We start from the raw sequence: 24,748 nt of genomic DNA, 5'->3' as shown, positions 1-24,748 counted from the left end.
AGACGGGGAACGATTGAGCTTCAGGTGTAGAGAAGAAGAGGTGCTTCCTCCCGCTCCAGCTTCTCCTCCTAAATACGCTTTTCCCCTCCAGTGTTCTGGATGCCACAAGGCTGAAATCAGGGCGTTGGCAGGGCCCTGCCTCCTCCGAAAACTTTGGGGAGGGTCGTTCCTCTCTTCCAGTTTCTGGTGGCGCCAGGCATCCCATGCCTCTGGGCTCCTTCTCTCCAATCTCTGCCCCCAACTTCTCTAACTTTCCTCTTTTGTCCTCTTCTCTTAAGGGGACAACAGTCCTGCCAAAAGGGCCACCCTCGTGACCTCAGCTTAACCTCATTGTGTTTGCCGAGTGTGGTGGCCCCGCCTGTAATGGCAGCAACTCAGCAGGTTGAGGCAGGAGGATCACAAGTTTGAGCTCAGACTCGCAACTTAGTGAGACCATGCCTCAAAATCAGATGCAAAGGGCTGGGGATGTGGCTCAGGGTCAGAGCGCCCTGGGTCCAATCCCCAGTACCCAAACCAACAAACAAAACCTATTTCCAATGAGGTCACATTCACATGCACTCGGGGTCCATGATACGGTTCGGAGAACGCAATCCAAACCATAACATTGCCTATCAGTCAAGAGGCATGGGAAGTCAGTCCTCAACAGCACCAGGGACCCTGACCACCCGCCACCGAGATAGAAGCCCTGGAAGTGCCACAGACTCCCAGAAGCACTGCTTTCTGAGCTGGCATTGCCACATGATGAATTCGAGTTCTTTAAGACGTTTAACTGGCGTCATTTTGAGACATATGAATTGACAGCTGGGGATGAAGACAGAGAGCGTGCGAGCAGAAAGGAGTGAGGAATGGTAGCTCGGGGCTGGGCGAGTGCAGCGGCAGAGGCCCGGCTGGCGACAGGCAGCTGCTTGTCAGACCTAACCAGGTGATTCATGCTGCACTGGCCCCACCTGGGGTTCTTGCCCCTCTAGTGCCACATTCGGGTTGGCTGATGGTGACGGCATGATTCCTCCTTCCTCTCTCACCAGGAAAATTGCTTTCTGAAGGAAGATTGGCTCACCTTGCCCAATCTGTCACTTCCTGCTGCATGCCTCAGTTTATCTGCCCCTCGGATTAGAAAACTCAGAACACCTGAGTTGAACAGCAAATGGCTTGATGCCTCCTCCTTTATGACCCCAGGTGTCCCTGTGTTTCTGCAGGGCTCTGACTGCCTTCTGAACATCCCTGGTGGCTCCAGCTGCTGCAGAGAGCTGTCCGGGATTTGCTTCTCTGTCTGAGGGTCCTGGCTGCTGTGCCCAGGCTCTGCCCAGAGACTGGAAACCCCGGTGCCTTCTCATAGGAACAGGGAAAGACTACGAATTGCACATTAGCTAGAGAGCAGGAGCAGGGTTGGAAAAGCCTATTAAAAAGCTACAATCTTCGTAGGCTATTATTTCAGTAGTTTTAGCTCCATTTGACAGATGAGGAAACTGAGGTCCGGGAGTTAAAGTAGCTTGCCTACCCTCCCATGGCCTGTAAGTGGTGGAGCTGGGTCTATGATCTGAAGCCTCTGGCTCTTTGCACGTGAAGGTGCCCTGTCTGGGCTCACCATGCTGCCCCCTTGGCTAGCTTGTGGCAGCAGCGTTACTGTTGAAGTTCAGGGCTTTTTGCTTCTGCCTTTCTGGGTGAACTAACTTAACCACTGCTCAGCAGAAGCACGGGGAAAGGCTAGTTAACACCATGCTTCCTCTTCCCTCCATTCTTTGTGCTTCCGTGGCTGCCCCCAGCAGGGATTCTGAACCAAAGCCAAGCTGGCCTGCCTGAGCGCTGGCCTAGGTGTAGGAAGAGGGTAAGGGGGCTCTCCCAGGGCACGGCTCACGTGCCTGCCCCTCCTCGAGCTGTCATTTAGCCAGGCAGAGCTGTGGTGCAGCAAGCAAGGCCCAGCCTGGTGACAGCTGGACCCCCCGGCACAGGCGTCCCCAGACCAGCCATGGCAGGGGGAGGAAGTCAGTCCCTGCAAAGAGGCCCGCTGCCAGGGTCTGCTGGCCACCCTTCCTCCCTGTCCTGCTGGTCCCTCTTCATCCCCACGTCTATTCTCTCTCTTTCTTGCCCTATCCATCCTATTTCTGTACTCTAGGAGGTTTTTGTCACTATTTTTGCATCTTTTTCTGCCTCTTGACTTCATTTGCTTTCTGCCTGCTCTGTCCCTAAAGAAAATCTAGTCCCGTGGGCTGCAGGACCTGACTGAGAAGTAGGGACTCCTTCGAAGCAGGAAGAGACAGGGGCAGATTGAATAGAATCCACGCACATTCCCTCTCCCTCCCTCCCTCTCTCTCTCTCCCCCCCTGACACACACACACACACACACACACACAGAGCAGTAGTCAGGACAGCGTGTGCCTGAGGTAACCCTCTCTGTCTAGCCTCTGCACCAGCCTCTCCCGCTAGACAGGGACCTGAGCTCACCAGGCAGATGAGACAGGTGGGCAGGAAGGAGGGAGGGAGGGCCTGTGCAGAGACCTGGGACTGAAGGAGGGGACAGCTCCTGCTGGGGAGGGCTGAGGGTGGACAGGACTCTCACTGGGGAATTTCTCTAGAAAACAGAGCCCAACCAACCCGCCTTTTTAAAAATCTTTTTTTAAAAACCTAAACTTCAGAAAGGAAAATGAAGCCCAGAGAGTCTTTTGCCTGAAACACTATATAAATCTCAGCCAGACCCAAACAAGGGAGGCATCTTGGCCATGACCTTGATGAACTGGACACTTCCTAAAGCCCAGGCCCTCCTGGGTGGGGGTGACCAACCAGTGGAGGGAGGGGCGCTCACTCCCGTCCCCTTGGGCAGGAGTAGCACTGCCCAGCCCTCCCAAGCACCACCAGAGGTTCCTGGGAACGGCAGCAGTTGGGCCAGTAGACCAGCTGCCTTGACCTCTGGGAATGTCCTTGAGCACGTCAGGAAAACAGAAGCAGACTTCCTTCCTCTTCTTTCCTTTCCTCTTCCCTCCCTTCCTTTCCTGTGTATTCAGGCAGAGTTCAAGGTACATCCTTCTCAGACCACCCTGGCAGCCTCTTCATCAGCCTGTGCAGGACCCTTTGCCTGGCCACACGCCCCCACCCCCACTGCCCACCACCTCCATAGCAACCACTCTGGGTAACCACTCTATCCTTTGAGGCGTACTGTGAGGTTGTATTGAATGAATACATTTGTGTTTACCCTGAAACTTGAAACAACCCAAGTCAACTTCCACAGTAGAATGTGTGAACCACCCAATGGTAGAATACTATACAGTGATGAAAAAGAACAAAGAAAAACATCCCTGATGAATTTCACAGGCATCATATTGAGTAAAAGAAACCAGAAAAAAAGGAGGGTGTCAAGTACTGTTCCTTTTCAATGAAGTAGGAAAGCCTAGTCTGTAGTCACCCTGTGACTGGACAAGAGTCTTCTAGAGTGCTAGAAATGTCTATGCCTTGATGCAGGTGATAGTTCCACAGGGACTTGATTTTTGTCAATTCAGTTCCACAGGGACTTGATTTTTGTCAATTCAATGACCATTTGAGTTGACATTTCTCCAAAGAAGATACACAAATGGCTAATAAAATAAACATGTCAAACAATATTCAAAATCAATAGTCATTAGGGAAGTACAAGTCAGTACCACAATGAGTGGCCACCTCACTCCTACTCGATGTCTATAATAAAAAGATGGACAATAACAAGCGTCGGTGAGGAGGTGGCGAAATTGGAACCTTTGTGTATTGCTGGTGGGGATGTGCCACGGTTCAGCCACTTTGGGAAAAGTCTGGCAGTTCCTAAAAAATGAAAGATAAAATTAGTATGAGACCCAGAAATTCTTGTCCTAGGTATCTACTCAAGAGAATCAAAAGTACCTGTCTGCCCCAAACCTGTATAAATGCGTTCATACCAATGTTACTCAGAACAGCTCAAATGTGGAAAGCAACTCACATCCCCATGAACGAGCTGGATGTGGGTTATCCACACAATGATTTGTTATTCAGCAATAGAAAGAAGTGAAGGCTGACATGAGCTGCCCCATGGACAAACCTCGGACATATTACACTAAGGGAAAGAAGCCAGACAAGAGGTCACACCCTTGTATGATTCTGTGTATATGAAATTTCCAACGTCTGTGTGTACAGAGACAAATCCACAGAGATGGAAAGAAGATTGGTGGTTTCCAGTGGTATCGGTGGGTTTGGGGCTCCTTTGGGGGTGATGACTGTGCTCTGAATAGTGGTAATGGTTGCACACCTCAGACTGTACTAAAAACTTCTGAAACATCGAAACTGTGCATTCCGTAGTGTGTGAATTTTATCTTAATAAATCTGTTATTAAAAATGTATTGAGCTGGTGCAGTGGCCTGTGCTTGTAACCCCAGTGTCTTAGGAGGCTGAGGCAGGAGGATCACACGTTGGAGGCCAGCATGAGCAACTTAGCAAGAATCTGTCTCAAAATAAAATAAAAAAGCATGGGGATGAAGCTCAGAGGTAGAGCACCATGGGTTCAATCCCCAGTACTGGAAAAAAAAAGTATTGATTGATACACTCAAGATTTTCCATGTTATTCTATATGTTATAAAAAGTAATAAATGTACCAAAAAACAAATGTTTAAAAACTTAGTATTAAATTTGTATGAACAAAGCCCATAATACTATACTATTTGTGCAAAATCAAAATCATGTATGTACAAAGCAATACCACGTTTCTCTGAGGATGCATGCTAATTCGAGGATACATAATGGATAGTCGCTCAAGGAATCTAAATTGTTGCCTCTGATCTGAGTTCTTCCCTAAGTCCAGATGGAGCCCGTTGGCTTTGATTTACTCAGCGTCCACCTGAGCTCATTCTGCTAAGCCAAATCCAGCTCTCTGAGGTCCCGTCCCCCTGAGCATGGACGGGGCTCCTGGTGCTGGGTCAGACCCACCTGCCTTCTGAACTGAACGTCCTCTGGGGATGTGTTTTGCTCAGTCTGGATATTCTGATACCCATGATTGTCCTGACCATTTGCGAGACCTACGCCCCCTTTGGGGACTTCCCAGTCTTATCCAGGGCAGCCTTCGGTATTGGGTCAGTTTCCCAAGCACACCCCCGAGCCCAAGGAGTGTCTGCACCCCACTGGCTAGCTCAATGATGCCCACAATCCACTGTGATTGACAGCCCACCCGACCTGGTGCCCAGGACATAGAGGCACAGGACACCGAAGGGCAGGGAGGGAGCAGGAGAGCTTGCTCTACAGTACAGCAGACCCTGTCCTCGTAGCCTCTGAGGCAACCGACAGAGGTACTTGTCTCATCAGGTGAAGCCACTGGTAATAAGCTGTCGCCTGGATGGCCAGGTATTGATTCATCTTCAGCATCCCTGAGAGACTTTTCTTACACAGTGCCGGCTTGCTGGAATCTACACTCCACTACTTGTACGATTACTGTGTGTATTGGTTGAGTCCAGTTGCCGACAACAGAATCCTTTCTAGGTTGTTTAAGTTTAGTGAGGATATGGGGAGGTCAGAGATCACTGGAACTGCAGAAGGAACAGCCTCTGTGCTCAGCCACTGGCAACCAACACTGGGACAGCCCGGACCTGGCCTTCCAAGGGACTCCTGTGCCTGTGTCATGTCGGGCAAGCTGCCGTCCCAGTCACTACACCCCAAGACCACACCCACAAAGAACCCAAACCACCTGGACTGGTCTCTCCGTTTGCTCATGCCCCACCAATGCCTCAGTTGCCCCTAATTAGATGTCACGTTGGAAGCCAGGAGTAGAATGTCCAAACAACCTAGTTTTCCCCAAACTGGGGCTTTCCCAAGATGCAGGACTTTCAGTGCTAAACCAGGAAAGCTCTAGTCAAACCAGGACAGGTTGGTCACCCTAGCTAAGTGAGTTTGGGGGAGTCTATGCTGAGAACATGGGAGTCACATTGTGGGGAACAACCCACCTGTGAAGAGGAGATGAGATGATTCAGAAAAGCCAGGATGATGGATGATCTCTAAACTGTGCCATAAAAATAAGTTTTAATCACTGTTTCTTGAGCATTCACTATAGGCCATGTGCTTGCTTTATTCCTACTACTGCTACAAGTTTGTCATTATGATTGTCTCATTAAGTCTTCACCACAAGGCTATGAAGAGTCGTGAAGGTGAGGACCGGGCAAGCCCACCAAGAGGGGTGGGTGCTACTAAGCAAGAGGGGCCAGGAAAGGCTTGTCTGAGGAGGAGACACCTGAGTTGAGAGGTGAGCAAGGGGAGGAGCCAGACACAGCCACCTGGGGAGGGATGCTCCAGCCCAGGGCACCGTGGGCACGAAACCTTGTGTAGGAACAGAAAGCAGCTCTGTGTGCTCAGGGGACAGAACGGAGTTCAACGTGGCTGCAGGAAAGCGCTGGAGAGTGGAGAGTGGAATAACAGGAGGCTTAGTTCTGGAAGACTGTGGTACGGAGCACAGATTTTGTTTTAAGATCAGTGAGAAGCCAGAGGAGGTTTTTAAGCAAGGCAATGGTATGATTTGATTTTCATTTTATATCCAAGGTCACAAGCTGGTGAATGAGAAATGAAATTTGAAGTCAGATATATACCACCTCAGAGCCCGCTTCTCAACTACGAAGGAAGCAGACTTCATCCGGGATTAGGAAGCCAGGCCCTGTCTAGCTTTGTCCACGAATACTCATCCCAGGGGTCTACACGTGTGTTGACCCCTCCGCAGCAGGGTTTCTCCCCCAGGCTACGTTGGGCAATGCCTGGAGACACTGATGGTGAATGCAACTTGGGAGCAGGAGACACGACTGGAATCTAGAGTCCAGGGATGCTCCTGAACATCCTGCAAAGGACAGGATAGCTCCCTCAACAACAAATTGTCCCCACAGGTCATCACCCCTCTGCAGGGGATAACACAGTCAGCTGCTCACATGGACAATGGTGGGTTGACTCAAACAAAATCTGAGGCTCCTTCTAGCTGTCTCTAAGTGTGTTCTCTGCCTCAGAGACAGGAGTTCTTCAAAGCAAGCCCTGAGTTCGTTCCACCACAAAGCCAGGCAGATCCTGGCAGCACAGAATAAAAAGCAAACTAGCGATTGGGTGTGGAGGGTAGAAATCACTTGTTCAGTGGCTCTCTCCACCTTTCAGGGGCTGTTTGTGTGTTTTCCAGTGTCCAAGCAGCCAGGCAGGGGGCCAAAAGGTCAGACAATCTCTGACAGCATGTTGACTACTGCAGACAGCCTGGCTCTGGCCAAGTCTGGGCACTGAGGCTGGATGCAGAGACATGTTTAAGTAGCCCTAAGATGGCGGCTGACGTTGGGCCAAGAGGTGGCGCATAATTAGCGTTAACACGGGGTGATCTACTTTTGCCTGATTAGTTAATGTCTCTTCTGTGCTAGTGGTCAACAGATGTTCCTCATTCTTAATTGGTACCATGGTGCATGCTCCAACCGTGCTACTTAATCCTCAGCTGATTGGCTGCCTTAGGTATATAAGACATTCTCTTCACCTGGGAGGAGATGGCAGAATGCAGGACTAAGCAGACAACTCTAGGTCGCAGATCGCAGAATGAAGATCGCAGAACGCGGAACTAAGAACACACCTCTAGGTCGCAGGTCGCAGGTTGCAGGACGCAGGCTGCACGCCGTAGGCCGCACTCCGCACCTCCAAGAAGCGACTCACCTCTAAGAAGCAGACCTCTGAAAGCGTAGCACCTCTAAAATTAAGCAAAGCCTATCTTCCTCTATAAACTAGCGAATAAGCAAGCGAGCAAAGAAGTAGTCCAGATAAAGTAATAGAAGTAGTTCATTCCCAGTCCACCTTCGATAAATTCCCGCAGGATTGTTGCTGCGGGCGGCAACAGCTGGAGTTGCCAGGAGGTGACCTGCACACACACTTCCTCTAGTCTGTACAGGCAAAGAGTGACTAAAACATTGCTCCTACACACTTCCAGAGGGAGTTTTCAATGCCCGCGTGTCCATGCAGTTCCACGCCCTCCTGATGGCCGCATGGCCGCCCTCAGGCTGCATGGGGCTGTTGAGTGGGGACTGCCTGCTCCCGATACCTTGACCAGCCCCCATTTCCAAACACCGTAGGCCGACTGCACGTCGTTCATGCTGCACAGATGGAGCGCCACACTCACTGAAATGGACTGGGAGCTCGCCATGTGCCACGCTGTGAGTGCTTCCACACACCGTCTCTCGGAACCAGCCTGTCTTCATATGGGTTCCTTCAAAAACAAACCCTGAAGCGAAAATTTGGGAGCAGGTAGTTGGGCTGGGAGGTGATTGACGAGTCACATGAGGGAATGGGGAGCAAGGAAGCCCAGGCAGAAAAGCCCATAAAGGTATGTGAGTGTGACTACTTCAGGCACCGGGGGCCTGGGCCCCTGGAGAGCTGCGGAGAGACTCTGTGTCATGTACCCTGTTTATGTCCTTCCCAGAGAGGAGGAAGCTTTTGCCCCTCATTAGTGACTGCTCCTCTCTGCTGCCCAGACACTTCCAAGGCCTAGAGAACACTGTCAGGCTCAGAGCCACAGGTAGGGAAGCTGTGTAGCCAACTCCACATTGGCTGAAAGAATGAACTGGGGCCTCCAATGGCATCCAGTATGTCTCCAAACACCGCGAAGAAGGTGTTAGGATGGCTCCACTTTACCTGGAGGGGTGGGAGAGGTCATGTTAATTTGTCCAAGGTCACATGGCTCATAAAGTGCCGGACGAGGATTCAGAGTCAGGTCTGCCTGCTACAGAGGCCCACCCATAACCACTGTCTTTGCTCCCTAGAGCTGCCAGAGCAGAGTGTTGCGTGCTCACGGTCCTGGAGGCTGGAGTGGGGAGACCAAGTTGTCTGTGGGGCTGGTTCCTTCTGAGGGTTGTGAGGGAGGCTCTGTCCCATGCCTCTCCTGACTGCTGGTGGCTGCTGGCGATCTTAGGTGTCCCTTGCCTTAGTGAGACCCATCCCCCGTCTCTGCCTCGTCTTCACCTGGCGTTCTGCCCTCTGCACGTGTCTGTGCCTACTTATTTCTTTTATTTCACTTTTTTTTTTTTCTTTTTCGGTATCAGGGACTGAACCCAGGGGTGCTTAACCACTGAGCCACACCCAGCCCTATTTTGTATTTTATTTAGAGACAGGGTCTCAGTGAGTTGCTTAGGGTCTCACTAAGTCGCTGAGGCTGGCTTGGAACTCGTGATCCTCCTGCCTCAGCCTCCCGAGCCTCTGGGATTATAGGTGTGAGTCACTGCACTGGACTCACTTGTTCCTTTTTGATAAGGACGCTGTATAGGCTGGGACGAGGGCCCGTTCTAATGACCTCATCTTAACTAACTACATCTGCAGTGACCCTCTTTCCAAGTCAGGTCCATCCACCATTACTAGGGGTTAGAACTTCTCCACGTGAACAGAGAAAACAGCTCAGCCCACAACACCCAGCACCATGGGTGTTATTATCCTCCATGCTATGCAGACGCTTATTCTACATGCCTTTTGTAATCCTCTGAGCTTGACCACTATGTCCTGGAAAAGAGTCCTTTAGCTTGTGTCCCCAGCTGCTTTGGATGGTCCTACCCTGCAGGCCACATTGTGACCGGATCATAGATCCAGAGGCAGAGGAGGCTGGATAGATGAAGTCTGAGAGCAGGCCTCGGCGAGGGGCCTGGGCCTGAGGTCCACCTCCCTGTCACCTTAATCACCAAGATTCAATCACCGAGTGCAATAAAGAAAAGTATTATAGAAATAAAACACTGCCAAAAATCATTCTAAAATTACAACTACATGCAATGAGCAGTCTGGGTTTATAAAGAACAAATTATGCCAGACACACTTGATTGTGCCTTTGAGGGAACTAAGAAATTAAGGGATGGGAAGGAGGGTAGAGTTGCAATACATCTTGATTTTTAATACAGCAATTGATACATTGTCTTGTGGAATTGTCCCTGCAAAATTAATTTCAATTGGCTTGGTGAGAACTGTCCCTGGGGTTGAAAAACCAGTGGAAAGATAAACAAACAAATAACGATTAAAGGAGAATACCAAAGCTACGGCCCTCAGGTGGGAGGGGAGGGAGGGGAAGCTGGCTTTTCTGGCAGATCAGAAATCTGAAGGGGCGTGGAAACGTGTCTGGGCGTCTTTGGGGAGCTGGGGAAGGGTCGTGAAGGGGTTGACCAGGAGCCCACCAGACAGTGGGAACCACCAAGGGCTCCAAGCCAGGTGGGTTGCACTGCTCACCGTATTGGAGGCTGTGCCTATTTGACCCAGCTATCCTACTTCTCAGTTTATACCCAGTGGACTTAAAATCAACATACTACAGTGACACAGCCACATCGATGTTTATAGCAGCTCAATTCACAATAGTTAAGCTATGGAACCAACCTAGGTGCCCTTCAACAGATGAATGGATACAGAAAATGGAATACTACTCAGCTTTAAAGAAGAATGAAATTCTGGCATTTGCTGGTAAATGGATTGGAGTTAGAGAATATCATGCTAAGAGAATTAAACCAAGCCCCCAAAACCAAAGGCCAAATGTTTTCTCCGATACGCGGGTGCTAATTCACAATAAGGATGGGAGGATACGGAAGAATAGAGTTACTTTAGGTAGAGGGGAGTGAAGGGAGGGGAAGGGGTATGGGGTAGGAAGGACAGTCGAGTGAAACGACATTATTACCTCATGTCCATATATGACTGCATGACCCATGTGATCCTACAATATGTACAATCAGAAGAATGAGAGATTATACTCCATTCAGGTATGATTTATCAAAATGTATAAATGCAGTCTACTGTCACATGCAACTAATTAGAACAAATAAAATGTAAAAATTAACATAAATAAAGAGCCTCATGACCTGGACGGAGGAAGCCCACCTGCCCTGTCCCAGCACCTCCTGCTCTCCTGGTGTCGAGCCCACCTGTTCATCCCCTTTGTTGCTGAACTCCTCCAGGGCGGTCTCCTCAGCTTCTCGCTTGCTGGGTTTCTCTCACTCTTTTCCTGAATCAATAACCTTCTGAGAACGTAGCCCAGGAGACGCCTCCAGTGGTGTCAAAGCATTTAATAATGCTTGTCAAAAATTAACCCTACCCAGCTGCGTTTGTGATCCCGATTCCCTCCACTTTTAACCACTAAAGTGTTGGAGAAATAAATCAAGGAAGACTTTGCACAGATAGAAAAATAGGAGTCATGCCAACTGGGGATGGAGGTGCTCCGGGGACAGGCTGTGTGGCACAGCGTGGTGGTGCCATGGAGGCCACACCGTCCATTCTCTGCACAAACAAGATAAGAAATCCATCCGTGCTCCCGAAAGCTGACTCCCTCCTCCATCAGACCTCAGGATGTTATGAAGACGGCCACTTCCTGAAGCATTATTCAACAACCGTTTACCCGAGCCCACCACGGGCAGCCACTCAGTGCTGAAATTGAATTTATCTCCTGTATTAAATCTCAGGAAAGATTGGAAAGCCCTGTCAGGGAAGCCTCCAGGTAGAATTTTTATGCCTTTACAGAATAAAATGTGTATTCTTTAGCGTGCTGCTATTTATTGTTCCCCTCGCTTCTGGGGAGAGGCAAGTAAGATCCTGGCCTCGGGACAGTCAGCAAACAAGGAGGCTGCATTATTTTGGCATTTAGCTTGAAGGACATGAGTTGCCTGTTCTGAAGCCATCTTCATTCACAGCAGTGGTCTATTAGGGGAGAAGAGGGAGGATTTTTGCTGTTGTTAAAGATCGACTTGAAGGTATGTTTGGATCATTGGAAAAAGCTTCATCACGGAAACTTTTTCCTAGAGTAGAATCTCCACGTTAGTCCCTAGGTCTATGCTCCTGTCCTTCTACTGATGATGTCCCATGCTTTAGCTCTGGTCTCCCACCAAGCACACATTCCCCTGCCTCCCTTTCTGCTGGCTGTCTGTGACTCCAAGGACAAGTCTTTGCCAAAGAGAGTCAAGAAGAAATGATGCCCAGTGGCTCAGGAGGCTGAGGCAGGAGGATCACAAGTTCAAAGCTAGCCTCAGCACCTTAGGGAGGCCCTAAGCAACTCAGCGAGAGCCTGACTCTAAATAAAATACAAAAAAGGGCTGGGGATGTGGCTCAGTGGTTAAGTATTCCTGGATTCAATCCCTGGTACCAGGAAAAAAAAAAATAGAAGAAGAAATGACATCTACAACTTCTGGGGCTTGCCCTTTGGTGCTCTGTGTCACGTGGACGTGGTTCCCATGAAGCAGCAAGGACCGTGAGGGTGAGGGTCACATTCTAGAGGAGGCAGGGGTCCCTGATGGGCTTCCAGAGTCGGGTCACCTGCCCCTCACAGATCATCTGCCTATCTCTGGATGATCCCATAAGGGAAAAGTGTGCACACTGCATTTTGAGTATTTCTTCATTGCAGCAGCCTAGGTTCTACCCTAATTAATACATTTTTTACTACAGTAAAATTGTTGAAATCTTAAATCCTTTGAGTGTCTTTGTTACAAATTATCACAGACGCTGCCCCCCACCCCTACTTCACAGTTTTTGCTCTTTTATGTTCTAACAGCTACAGAAGCATTATTTCCCTGGGAAGCCTCGAAACATATGCGGTAGGCAGTAAATGGCTGACTTCCGAAAACAGTCTACTCTGGAGAAGTTTAGTTTTTCCGTGCATGATCTCTCTGTGTTGGAGGTTGTGTCTGGGTTACAGGAAGTCACGTTAGAGCAGCCGAGTGCCTTCTGCGTGGATGGGCATGTTTGCTGGAGTGGCAGGTCACACTCAGACAGAGGATGTGAGATCCACGCTTGCCCTTCTGGGGGCCTTGGCCTCCCGCCACTCTGCCCAAGCCTTAGTGGGTGTGAGACGACTATGACTTGGCAAGAAGCAGCCCACCGAGGTGAGGCAGAGCAAAGGCATATTTCCTCTCCTATTAAAAGAAGGAGGCATAAAAGGGCAAAGGAAATCAGGATCATACAATTTTTTTTAAATCCTTGTCAGGCAGCACTTTAGACAGAAGAAAGGTGTTGAGAAATCAGGCAAACAATGACAGCACACCACGGAGCCAAGGCTGGGTGACATTTGTGCAAGCAGCTTGAGAAAGAGACAGGGCACATTCAGGATGACAATTAAGTAAAAAAACCGATCATGGTGGCTGAGAAGAAATAAAATCCCGCCTTGGATCCAGGCCTCCATCGTGCCAAGGAGCTTACCAAACGCACAGACTGCTGTATTGAAACGGCCTAGAGAGCTCCTGCCACTTCAGCTGGCTCTGCCCAGAGGGTGAGGACCTGCAGTCTGCAGGCCTGTGCAGGCCCTTGGCCACAGCAAGCGGGCAGCCTGCACCGTGCCGGCTCCCACAGAGCAGCCACGGAGTTGGGAATCAGTTTTACAGCCTTATTTTATGGCTCCTGGGGGGAGTTTCAGATGCACCTAGAGACACTGTGCAGCCGCCTCCCCCAGGACCTTGCCATCTGCCAAGTGGGAAAATGATGGATTGGTTCTCTCCCTCTCTCTCTCTCTTTCTCTCTCTCTGTCTCCTGTTAATTGACAAGGTCGCCATAAGTATTGAAGAGATGATGGACAGACAGTGAACACTCCCCCTCTGTGGAGCTTGCTTCCTTCTGTCCTGGTCTCTGAAGCCACAGGGCCCTGGCCTGCCCTGCTGCCTGGGTCCTCCGTCCCCATCCCAACAATGCACTTGCCCCTGTTCCAGACGGGGCATCTCTTTGAGCCAGGTCTCTGCACCCCACTCCTCCATGAAGGCCGCCTTCCCTCTCCCCACGCACGCCCCGCTCTGCCCAGCCCTCCAGCCACCAGTGCAGGCCACCAGCCCCGGCCCACCCTGTCGGCTAGCCTGACTGCCCCAGAGGCCCACCTGCCCGAGCCCACTGAGGCCACACGGAGGCATTTGCTGGGCAGGGTGAGCCACCAAAGGCTTCCTGGGCCTGCCCGCACACAGCAGGGCCACAGATCCGCCCCAGCTTCGCGACCTGCCTTTGCTCCTTCACAGCCTTGTGGCCTTGAATCCTGCCCTGGATCTGGACGTTTTGTGACGAGAATACGTGTGTTCTCGGTAGTTCAGCCAGAGGGGCTCGGGGACTCTACATCACTACCTGAGATGCGCCATTCCTAGGAGAGTGGCCCTCAGGGTTCCTGTCACCTCAGTGAAACAAAAATTTTCATATGGCACAGTGTACGGCACCATGACTCCTGTTTTCTTCCCGGGGTCCCCTCCGGCCCCTCCCTCTTGGTTCCAGGCGGCACTGATGCCCTCTGAGCCTCAGCTGTAGCATCCCATGGAGGCGGGACCACGGGGCTCATCAGAGAGACGGAGACGGTCTCATGCTAGGATCAGGGGATAATGGATAAGACCTGAGGACTCATTCCCATTTGAGTGAGCTGTCACTCAGGCAAGGCACCGTCTGTCCCTTAGCTGGGGGAGGGGTGCAGTGGAGCAGACCTCTTGCTCCCTGCTGCTGCCAGGCCTCTGCAGGAGGGACAGATGGGAGCAGGCTGCCAGGGTCAGGGAGCTGATCCCACCCTCGCTGTTGACACAGGGCCCCAGGCTCCTGATGCCCTTGTCGTGCCTCCTGGCACTGAAATGCTTCTTCACGCTGAGGCCTCCCCTGGTTCTCCAGTCAGGAGTCAGCGAGGAGTGGGTGCCTCCAGGTGCAGGCACTGGGTTGTCCTGGAGGGACACACCCGCCCACCCTTACCAACTCGCGCTCACAGTACACTTCAGCAGCTGTCGCGGACACCACTCGGTGGAAGAAACCAAACGTCTTATGACACCTGCTCTTAAGAGAATAAAGACACTGGCGGCCCCAGGGGGGCACTGGGGAGCGGTCTCCTCTGGAGTTTCTCAAATGTTAGTAAAGAAGACTTTCTGCAAGTGAAATCTTAAGGGTCACACCATGGAACAGAAGGTGGGGGCTTCTCTGGACCAAGCGGTGGAGGGCACTGGGCCTTCTGCCCTTCAGTCCACTCAGGAGCCCCAGGGAGCCCTTCCTGACCAAGTTCTCGGTCATTCCTCTCTCATTCCATGTAGAATCCAAGTGATGGCATCTGCATTCCCCAGCGTGAGCCAGACCTAATATAAAAGTCACTGATCTTGTCCAATTCTCTGAGGGTTTATGGAGGAGAAAATCGGAGACAGGGAGGCGACGCCCCAGCCGGGCTCCTCACTCAGCCAACCTGGACCTGACGTGCCACCCCAGCTGGAAGGCGTTCCTGTCTCTCCGGTTTCTCCTCAGGCAAGACATCCCACCTGGCTCCCTTCAGACCTCTCGGGATCCTAAAGACCCTGGGCAAGACCCTCAGGGAGAGGCCACCAGTGCCAGGATGGGGTGGAGAGCCAGCCTTGGACTCTCAGAACTGGCTTCAAGGGACAATTGTGGCTCAGATGTCAGTCTAATTACAAGCCTGTCACTATGGGACCGTGAGAAGGAGCTTGTCCAGCAGGGCCCCAGGGAGAGCAGGGCTGTGGGCCACACTGACCCACCGTCCCCGCCCCACCAATCCTCACCTCGCTGCAGTGACCCCAGCTGCCCCTCGGGGCCCAGAGGACAGCCAGGCATTGGCCAGGCCCCGTTCTCCATCCTGCAGCAGCCTCGCGCTCCTGGGAGGTGCGGAGATTTTCACTCCCCTCCAGCTACTGCACTTCACCCATTCACATGTTCATTCATTCAACAAATATTTATGAAATACAACTACCAGTCAGGCATCTTTCTAAGCTCTGGGGACATCATGGTGACAGGGGATCTGATTTTAAATGATGGAGTGGTCGGAGAAAGTCTGAGGAGACGACGTTTGAGTCAGTCCCTGAATAAACAGGAGAAAGGGCAACTAGAGAACTTCAGGTGCAAAGGGCCTGGGGCAGGCTGCAACCGGCTTGAAATGCAAAAGGAGACTGAGTGGGGAAGCAGAATGAGCAAGGGGAGAAAGGAAAGGAAAGAGTTCAGGTTCACGTACAGGGTGCAGATCATGAGGTGTGAGGGTGGAACAGGGACATGACCAGCAGCAGTCCCACAGACCTGGAGTGTGAGGTGGTGGCTCAGACTGGGGTGGCACCGTGGGTGGTGAGAAGAGCTCACGTTGTGCTGATTCTGACCTCGGCTCTCCCGCTCCCTTCATGACTCCCCATCTCCAAGCCACACTCGGCCCACCAGCTCATGCTCACTCAAGGCAGCAAGAGCCTTGCACACAAGAGACCGGACGCCGCCATCGAGGCTGCCAGAGCAGGCATACTGGCCTTCGAGCAAGGCCACCAGCCCCTCTCTGCCCTCTTTTCCCCATATTTAACCAAAGCAATGCTTCTGGAAAGAGCCAGGGACTTTGTCAGCATGGGGCTGCCATCCTGGGAAATATCTCAGACCCACAGGACCGTGAGGAGCAGGGGAGGCCCCTACCGCGGGGCGTGGAGCTAGATGCCGCATTAAGCATGTCCCGGCCCTTCCTTCCTACAGGGTCCAGATGTTCACAGGAGTGAGCTCAAGAGCGATCCTAGCGGGATTCCTGCCGCAGACTCACCTGCAGGTGAGGAGCTACGGAGCCAGGCGGGAGGAACGGACCCGGCTCCCGCGTCGGCTGATGCTCCTGTGGTACCTGCTAAGTGAACAGAGGAAGAGATGAAGAGATGCCCGGGAGCACAGGGCACCCGCCCCAGCACGGCACCTGGACACGGAGGGGGCAACTGAGGGCCATCGCTCGGGCCGTCCTCACCTCACTCCCCAGGGTTGGCTCTCTGCCTCCTGAGGTGAGTACCAACCCCGGGGCCAGAGGGAGGAGGAAGCCCGGGTGTCAAGCTGGGGACCAAGAGGTCCCGTTGCCCCTTCAATAGGTCCTTTCTGAGGAAGAGCTTTGCTGGGGGTAGGGGACACAGTTTGGCTAGTTTCCAACCTGTAGGCCTGCCTTCCTGGGCAGGAGGGGCTGCCCAGCCAACCAGAGCCCCGGCCTCAGACAAGGGGACCAAGCAGGGCTTGTGGGGGCTCCTCTGTTCCAGAAACAGTGATGACAGTACCTACTGACCTCCGGCCGGGCCTCCAGGCCTCAGATGCTGATTCCACATTCTCTCATTCCACCTCCCAGCATCCTGGACCTCAGATCATCCTCAGAGGTTCAGAGAGCGTCAAGTGACTGCCCAGGGTCCTGCGGGAAGCTAAGGACTACGGTGAGCCCTGGCTTTTTTATCCCGAATTCTCGGTTCCCTCCATTCCACCACCAAACCCCCTGAAACAGTGTGAAGTCCAAGGTCAAGGGAGACCCTGACGCTCATTTCTTCCAAGCCCATTATTTTACAGTGAGGCCCAGAAAGGACAAAAGGAATACAGGGGTCTCCTGCAGCCAGACGCCTCTTGCCCTTCCTCCCTGGAGGAGTGGGGTCCTGCCGAAGCCTCCCCATCCCCACCCCGCTGGGTTTCCTCTCCGCTGCAGAGACAGCTGTGGCAGTCTGCAGCTGTTTACTGGTAGTCAGAGAGAGGAGGAACTTAAGTGGAATATAAACTATCAAATTAAATTCCCCTCTTCAAATGCCACCGGATTCGCTCTACCTGAGAATTTCAATCGATGCTGGTAACTTCTCCCTGCTCCTTAATGGAATGCAACAGACGCAATTTTTTCCCTGCCACTGGAGCTGGGCTGCCGCTGTGGCGATGCTATGAGAGGGGACGGGGACGGGATGTCTGCGGAGATGGGTATCACCATGCATCACAGGAAAAGCGCAGCCCTCGAGCAGGGAGCCATGCCACTAAGCAGGCTGCCAACAGCTTTGTTCACTTCCCCCAACCAGAGGATTTGATGGAGGTGTCCACGGGTGTGGGGCTCAAGAAGATGCTGCAAGAGGAAAGGTCCAGGAAAGAGGGCAGATTCTCTCCCGGTACCAAAAACAGGGAGTGAAGCTCATATCCATACAAACTGCAGCAAACCACCGGCCCATTGATAAGTCCAAGGGAAGGAACATGGGCCCCCAATATTTTATCACACAGAATGTCCCCTGCTTGGGAGTTCCTGGGTTCTAGTGCTGGGTCCACCATTCATCGACTAGGCGAGTTTCAACAGGTCACTTTTCTGAGGTTCCATTTCCTTTCTCTGTAAAAAAGCTACCCCCCAGCAATATGGAGGATAGGAACACTTTCTTAAAACTGCCACGTGCCGTTCAATTGTGAGACCCTTGTGAGATCCTTCCTCTAGAGCCTAGAGAGTCTAGGTTTGACCCCTGGGCCAGATGGAACAAGAAGGGCCAAGGCTATTTGTGATTTGGAAGAACTGGGCTGGGCTGGCTGGGCTGGCCATCCCGGAAGTGACCTCTGGGAGGCAGCAGAGGAGGTGCTATGGAGGGCCAATGCTCAAGACCCAGGGTTGCTCCCAACCCAGGGTCTTAGGGGACATGGAAGGCAAGGATTGAGGCTGTCATTGGAAGGAGATAAGGACCCACAGCTGCCGGTCACCACCTCCAGCAGATGTCCTGCTGTCTTTTCCCTCCCCCAGGGTCAGCCTTTCTTTCAGACTTGGGACCAGAAATAAGGTCCCCAAATTCTCCCCTCAGCAGCTCTTTCCCTCCCACAATAGACTTTCTTGAGTGGTCATGAAATGCTGTCACCCCTCTTCTTGAGGGTGGTAAAAACTGCCTTACTCAAGGCGCAAGGAAAAGCAAGACAAAAGTAATGATTGACACCTACCGAGCACCAGGCACAGCACCCTCAGCCTTCGCACGCTAATTATCCCACGCAGTAATCAGATGAATGGGCCAGCCAGTTTACAGACGAGGAAACCGAGACGCAGACGGAGGAAACCTCTTTTACAAGATCACACAGGGTGTAAAAGGATCGAGCAGGATCTTGGGCCCAGAGACCTCGGACTCCAGTATGTACCCATGTTCTTTCCATCATGCTGATGACCTAAAAACACGGGGCGTGTGAGGAGCAGACACCACAAGACTGGAAACTGCAAAGACACAGAAAAGTCACAGAACCCAGACTTGGGGGTTAGTACTGGCTTTGTCCTCCATTCTGGACCTCTCTGTGCCAGGTTTCCTGAGGCCAGTCTTGTCTTCCACTGCTTTCTGCTTCTGCCCTTGAGAGTCCGTGGGGAGCCATCCCCACCGTGGTGCTATCTGTCCCATATCCTGGTCCAAGCTGCTCCCTATGCTCTCTGCAAGCCTGCACTTCTCCAGGCTTTCTTCCACTAGCAAAATTATTTTCCCATTTTCATTCACAATGCAATGCCAGAGCTCCAATCATGTATTGGGTACAGGACGAGGGGTGAGGGACCACACTGGGAACACTTGTGGCTGGACAGGTCCCATACATTCTGTTAGCATGCAGTATCTCATTTAAGCCTCTCCAAATCCTTACAGGAGATATTGGCTCTCTCTCTCTCTCAATCTTTCTCTCTCTCTCTCTCTCTCTCTCTCTCTCTCTCTCTCTATCTCTTTGATAGATGAGTCAGACTCAGTCATTGAGTAAACTGCCCATTGTCAACATATAGAGTCAAACAGCCAGTTCTCACCCTCACACCCTCTGGCATGAACACCACCCACAGGGTACAGTCAGGAAGATAACCTACTTCCCCATCCACTCCACTTCAGATAACTAATTCTTACTATAATTTAATATAGATTCTTAATATAATTTATTGCGATAAATTATGTTGTGATAAACACCTATCACTGGGACTCTGTTAGGACAGAAGAGACATATGTGATATGTCTTCAGGATCTTTAGTCCCCTTGAGGGTTAGAGTCACATGAATTGGGCTTGGTGGCCTCCCTGGGCTTGGGCCATCCTTCTCCAGCACCCACCCTCCCCATCGTTCCCTTCGCTCTCCTACAGCTGCTCCTATCCCCATCTGCCCCAGGAAGGTGGCTGCTCTCAGGTCCTTATCTTCAGCCTACCTCTCTTCTCAGCCTCCATCAGGGCTGCAAATTTCAATAACAGCAGGAGGTGTGCAGAAATCCACACAGCAGGCTGAGTGTTAAACAATAGCGCAGCAACCAGATCCTGCCCACAGGCCTTGAATCACATCAGGCGCGACACAGCGCGGAGCCAAACAAGCTTGCTGGCAGTCTGCATGGTGCTCAGCACTGGGGGTTGGCCCTCTTGCTCCTGCTTCTGTTTTCTCAGGACAATTTCATCTATCTCAAGTATTTATCTACTTCCTCCATGCTGACAGCTCTGAAGTACCCTGTCCTCAGCATGGGTCTCTCTCCTGAGCTCCAGACTTGGTCTGCTGATAGCCCAGCTGCACCCACTTGGCCAATGGAATGCCTCACCCCTATATTCTTTGCATCCTCCCTCTCCCAGCCCCCAGCATCCCTTGTGTCTTCCCCACATCCCACTGATTCAGACAACCTAAGCCAGAATCCTGGGGTCTTGCTGGGCTGCCCCTTTCCCCCCACATCTGATGACCACATCCTGCTGAAGGAACTTCCCTCCTGTCCAGCCCTCCTATACCTGCCCTAGTCAGGTTGTCACCTGCATCTCCATAGCTTCCCTACCCACCCATCCCAAGCAGCAAAACCAGCAAAGCTACAGCTACTTGCAACTTAAGTCACACATCTGGTAGGAAAAGGTGCTACTGCCCTTCCCCTGAGAGTGCTCCTGCGATCGGGGCCGGAGGCCCTCCCCAGCCTGGTCACACAGACATCTGGAGCACCCCCGGCCCCCACTTCATTCTTTGGGTGCAATAAGCTGTTTGTACTTGTCTTCCTTTCCCACCCACCTGCCACTGCCTGGGAAGCCCCTCCTCTGAGAAGCTTCCCTGGTGTCCTCAGCATCTAGACATCTACCCTTCACTGGAGTCCCGTTCTCCAGCCCCATGGCACAGGATTTAGACATCACTTGTTTCCTTGTCTGCAAACTGGAGGGTGGCCTCTGGGTGGTCAGCCCTTATCCTGATTATAGTGAGCCTGGGAAGGTGGTTATATTAATAGCTGACACCATGAGCTCCTTACACACAGGAACATGTTTAATCCTTACATCAACTTGTGAGGAGTTATTATCCCCAGATGGAACAACTTGAAGAACAGTGGGGTTGGGCTCTAGCCCAAGGTCATGTGACTAAGAAGTGGTAGAGTCAGGATTTGAACAGGGGCGCTCTAGCTCCAGACCAGCGCTCCTAACAGAGATGCCCTTCCCCCAGCAGTGCATCTTGGGTTGCCGAGACTAGCCTGAGACCCTTGCCATTTGCCTGTGGCTGGTCTGCAAACAGATCTAGGGTCACATGACCCAGGTCTGGCCAGTGGAATATGAACAGAAGTGGACTGGGCACGCCTAGGAAAGATGATATTCCTCCCCGGTACAGAGAAGCGTGGGTTCCTGAGCCCCTTACTGCTGCCTTCGAACCTGAGAGGCTGCCAGGCTGGGGTCCCACCTCACCATCTGAGACACACAGAGAATAGCAGAGGAGGAGGACTCCAGCAGTCAGGTTTCTGAAGGCAGCGTGGAGTCCTTGATCTGCTGCCTCAGGAGCCCCAGCCAGCACTTCCTCCTTACTGATAGAATAACAAATGTACACTTTAAACCACGAGTGGGTGAGGTTCTGTTTCTTACTGCTAAACCCATACTGCCCACTGTCTAGGACAGTGCCCAACACGTGGCAGGCCCCTCAGGAAGGGCTGTTCAACCCACAAAATGTGAACATGGTGTGGGCAAACGTGGGAAGTCAGGTCACCGCAAAGCCCTGAGGGGCTGGTCTCCCCGCACCTGTGTCCTCGAGGGGTTGGCCTCGGTGGGTTTCACTGGGATCCGCTTCCTCCATGACCAGTGGAGATACAGAAGGGAGGATGGCAGAGACTCATTTAGGACCCAGTCTCCAAGCAAGTTCCACCACCAAGGCCTCTTCTCTCTTAGCCTTGGATTTGAGTCAATAAAATGAGGAGGCATCTGAAGGACTCATTCCTCACTGTGGAGTCGGACAGCACCCAGGGCCTCTCTGGCCATGCACTGTAGGTAGCTCATGATAACTGAGCCTGGCTCTCCCTGTCAGATCTGCTACCCCCATGAGACGCTAGGAGGGTCTTGCTTGCTTGCTGGGTCCCTGGGGAGTCAGCACGGACTCTAACACACCTGATGTTGCGGGCCAGCCCCTCCCCCATCCCTAGTCACCCATTGCAACATTGTATATGAAATTATGCATCAATTCAAAGTTCGCATAATTTTCCCCATTGAAAATCTGAACTCTGCACTCAGAAATAGGTCTGGTTAGTCAATTGCAGGTTAGTGTGAAGGAACGTCAACCTCAGGACTCTTTGCTAACTAAAGCTTATCTCCCCTAAGAGGCCTTTAATGCATTCATCTTGCAAGCTTTGTGTCAGTTCCTAACCATTATTCTGCACTTTTTATAGCCCATCTTGTTTAACTTTTCACTTGTTTTCTAATTCTGCAACTAGATTACAAGTTCCTCAGAGACCAAGTCCACACTTCTATCCATACTTGGGATTCAGTGATTTATGTTTTCATTCAGTAAATGTCAATGGAGTATATCCGAGATCCTGGGCTGTGTGCTAGGTCTGAGCTTTCCAAACGAATAAGGCGTAGTCCCTACTACCAAGAGCTTACGGTCTATTTGGGGGAGACAAACTATAGAAGCAAACCATTAGGTTTCCTTCTCACAAAGGTCCAGGGCCCCATCTCTTTCCTTGACTCTGTCCCTGCCACACTTGTCTCCCACCAGTCTTTACTTGAGCTAATATGAACAGTCTGTTGCCTGCAATCAAGATAAATCAATTGCAGTCTCCCCTAGGGCAGGACATGCTTGAACAGACTCTTCAAGGATCAGTCGGAGGGGACCAGGGCCACAGGGAGCATATTTCTGGCAGAGGGAACAGCACGAGCCACAGCGTGGAGGCCAAGAACAGCTTGTTATGGGCAATGCCAAACACATGTGCATTCATTTCTATTTTTGATCCTTCATTGTGGAATGAAAGGCTTTGTCCACAGCAAAGCAATCCCAGACATCAAAAGGCTGATGGAGGAGGTATTTTGGGACATGCGTAGGGAGGAAAGGCCCTTCCCCAAGCCTGCAGAACCACACTGGGTAAGCAGCTGTCTCCAAAGACCAAGGCTTAAAACCAATCCAGAGTTTGAAACCAATCCTGCTGATTCACAGCAGCTCCTTTGGTGCCAAGGATGCACCAGTGAGAGAGGACAACCTCACGGAAGCAGCCACAGTCCTGGGAGGAGAAAAGGTCTCAGAAGAGGGAATGGCCAAGTTGGAAGGGACCCAAAAAGATCATTCCATCCAACAGGGTCCTGAGGGCCTCATGCCAAGGTGGGAGGGAAGTGGGACCAGAACTCAGCCTCCCAGCCTTTGAGAGGGAACCTCTCTCTGCAACTTGGTACTTACACATGAGAGGAAGACGGACTCTCGGAGCTTAGAAGTGCAGGATCTTGGGGAGTAGTGAGATGATGGAACGCTAGGCTTGGTCCACTCTGTGACTTCCCAGAAAGACTAGCTCTAGCATTCAGAGCCAAATGACACATGCTCTAAAAACATCCAGAGCATGTAAACAAGGCAATGTGATCCCCTTCCCCGGCCAGGGCTTCCCTGGGCTGCCAACTATCCCTTTGTCTCCCAAGAACCATTTCTTGGTAAAAGACTGGTAAGAGTCTACTTGATTCCACAGAAGTTAATTGGCCTACTGTGTGCAAGGTGCCCTTATTGGAAAAATGTGAAGAACTCAGATCCTCCTACTTTGGGACCAATCCCAATCATCTAAGGCCAAGGGATCAGATGCGGTTAGCAAGGACAACCTGGCCCCATAGGGACATTCACTCCAAGTTCTGGCCTCCATCCAGCCCAGGGGATTGTCTTTCCATGACCTAAAGTGGTATTCTGTTTGCTTCTCATCTATCGGGAGCCACGGACTAAATTTGCTTTTTCAAAAATGTCATTCTTATGCGTCCCTTCAGCTCTACAGACAACCAGACTGGGCAAAACACATGCAGTCCAACACAAGATCAAAGACTGTCCTCATCTCCTTCACGGGGACCCTCAGCACCTAAGACAGGGCCCCTGTTATTCCATAAACATTTGTGGGATGAGGGAAGAATGTGTTGACAGTCTTGCCCACCAGCCTGTCGCCCCCTTGTTTACCATCACATCCTCTTAGCTCAGCTAGCAAGTCTGGCCCACAGTGGATGCTGGTTACGCATCTGTTAAATGAATGAATAGCTCACAGGTCTCCGATTTTTTGACAAATAATTGTTTTTACGGTGTCATCGGTATTCATTCAACTTAATATTGAGTCTTTTCCATATGCAAACTCACAGGCCAGACTCAAAAATCCAGCGATGCACAAGAAGGTGCCCCTGCCTCGAGAGAGCCACAATCTAGCCGAAGCCCTCCCACCTTGTAGGACTTGGATTCACACGCAGCTCATCAGAAAATAGAAAATAGAAAAATGTCAGTGTGGAGCATCATAGAAAATACTACCACGCTGGAACGTTCTTCTCTGCTGTGCTCCATCAGCTGTCTCCCTGGGTGGCTCACCTGCGTAGAGTGTATTGGTGGGCTTCCGTGCCCTCTGCCTTCCTGGTGGGATTGGTCCTGAGGGGACACTAGCAGGAGATGACAGGGAGAGAGGAGTGGGAGGTCAGGGCAGGACTTTCCCTGGCACCTCCTGCAGTGCTGGGCACCCTGCCACCACGCAGACCCACAGCTGCTGGCAGGAGCTGCTCTGTGTTCCGCTACCCTGAGGCCCCATCCCTGGGGGTCTCCCTCATTCCTATCCACAGTTCTAGAAACAATTCTTTTATTAAACTATCTTCAAAGTATCTAATGTGAGCGTGCCATTTTTGTTTCTTGCTAGGATCCTACTGACACACATCCCTT

The 24,748-nt window shown here is 51.6% G+C and overlaps 1 long non-coding RNA gene across 2 annotated transcripts; it reads right to left on the bottom strand.

Moving 5' to 3' along the window:
- Nucleotides 1–3,654: 3,654 nt before the first annotated feature.
- On the bottom strand, nt 3,655–23,411 carry LOC306665874. Of its 2 annotated transcripts, none has more exons than XR_013765129.1 (3): nt 23,261–23,411; nt 16,448–16,525; nt 3,655–3,786 (listed from the first exon to the last, which is right to left on the bottom strand). It is a non-coding gene; the product is annotated as an uncharacterized lncRNA (long non-coding RNA). The 2 variants fall into 2 exon arrangements; XR_013765130.1 differs by having other exon boundaries at nt 16,448–16,522; nt 23,261–23,410.
- Between the last annotated feature and the right edge of the window lie 1,337 nt (nt 23,412–24,748).

The sequence above is a fragment of the Sciurus vulgaris genome, assembly GCF_902686455.1.
Source record: "Sciurus vulgaris genome assembly, chromosome: 7".
Taxonomy (NCBI): Eukaryota; Metazoa; Chordata; class Mammalia; order Rodentia; family Sciuridae; genus Sciurus; species Sciurus vulgaris.
The sequence above is the reverse complement of the archived record's forward strand: the minus strand, read 5'-3'. Positions and strand labels throughout refer to the sequence as shown.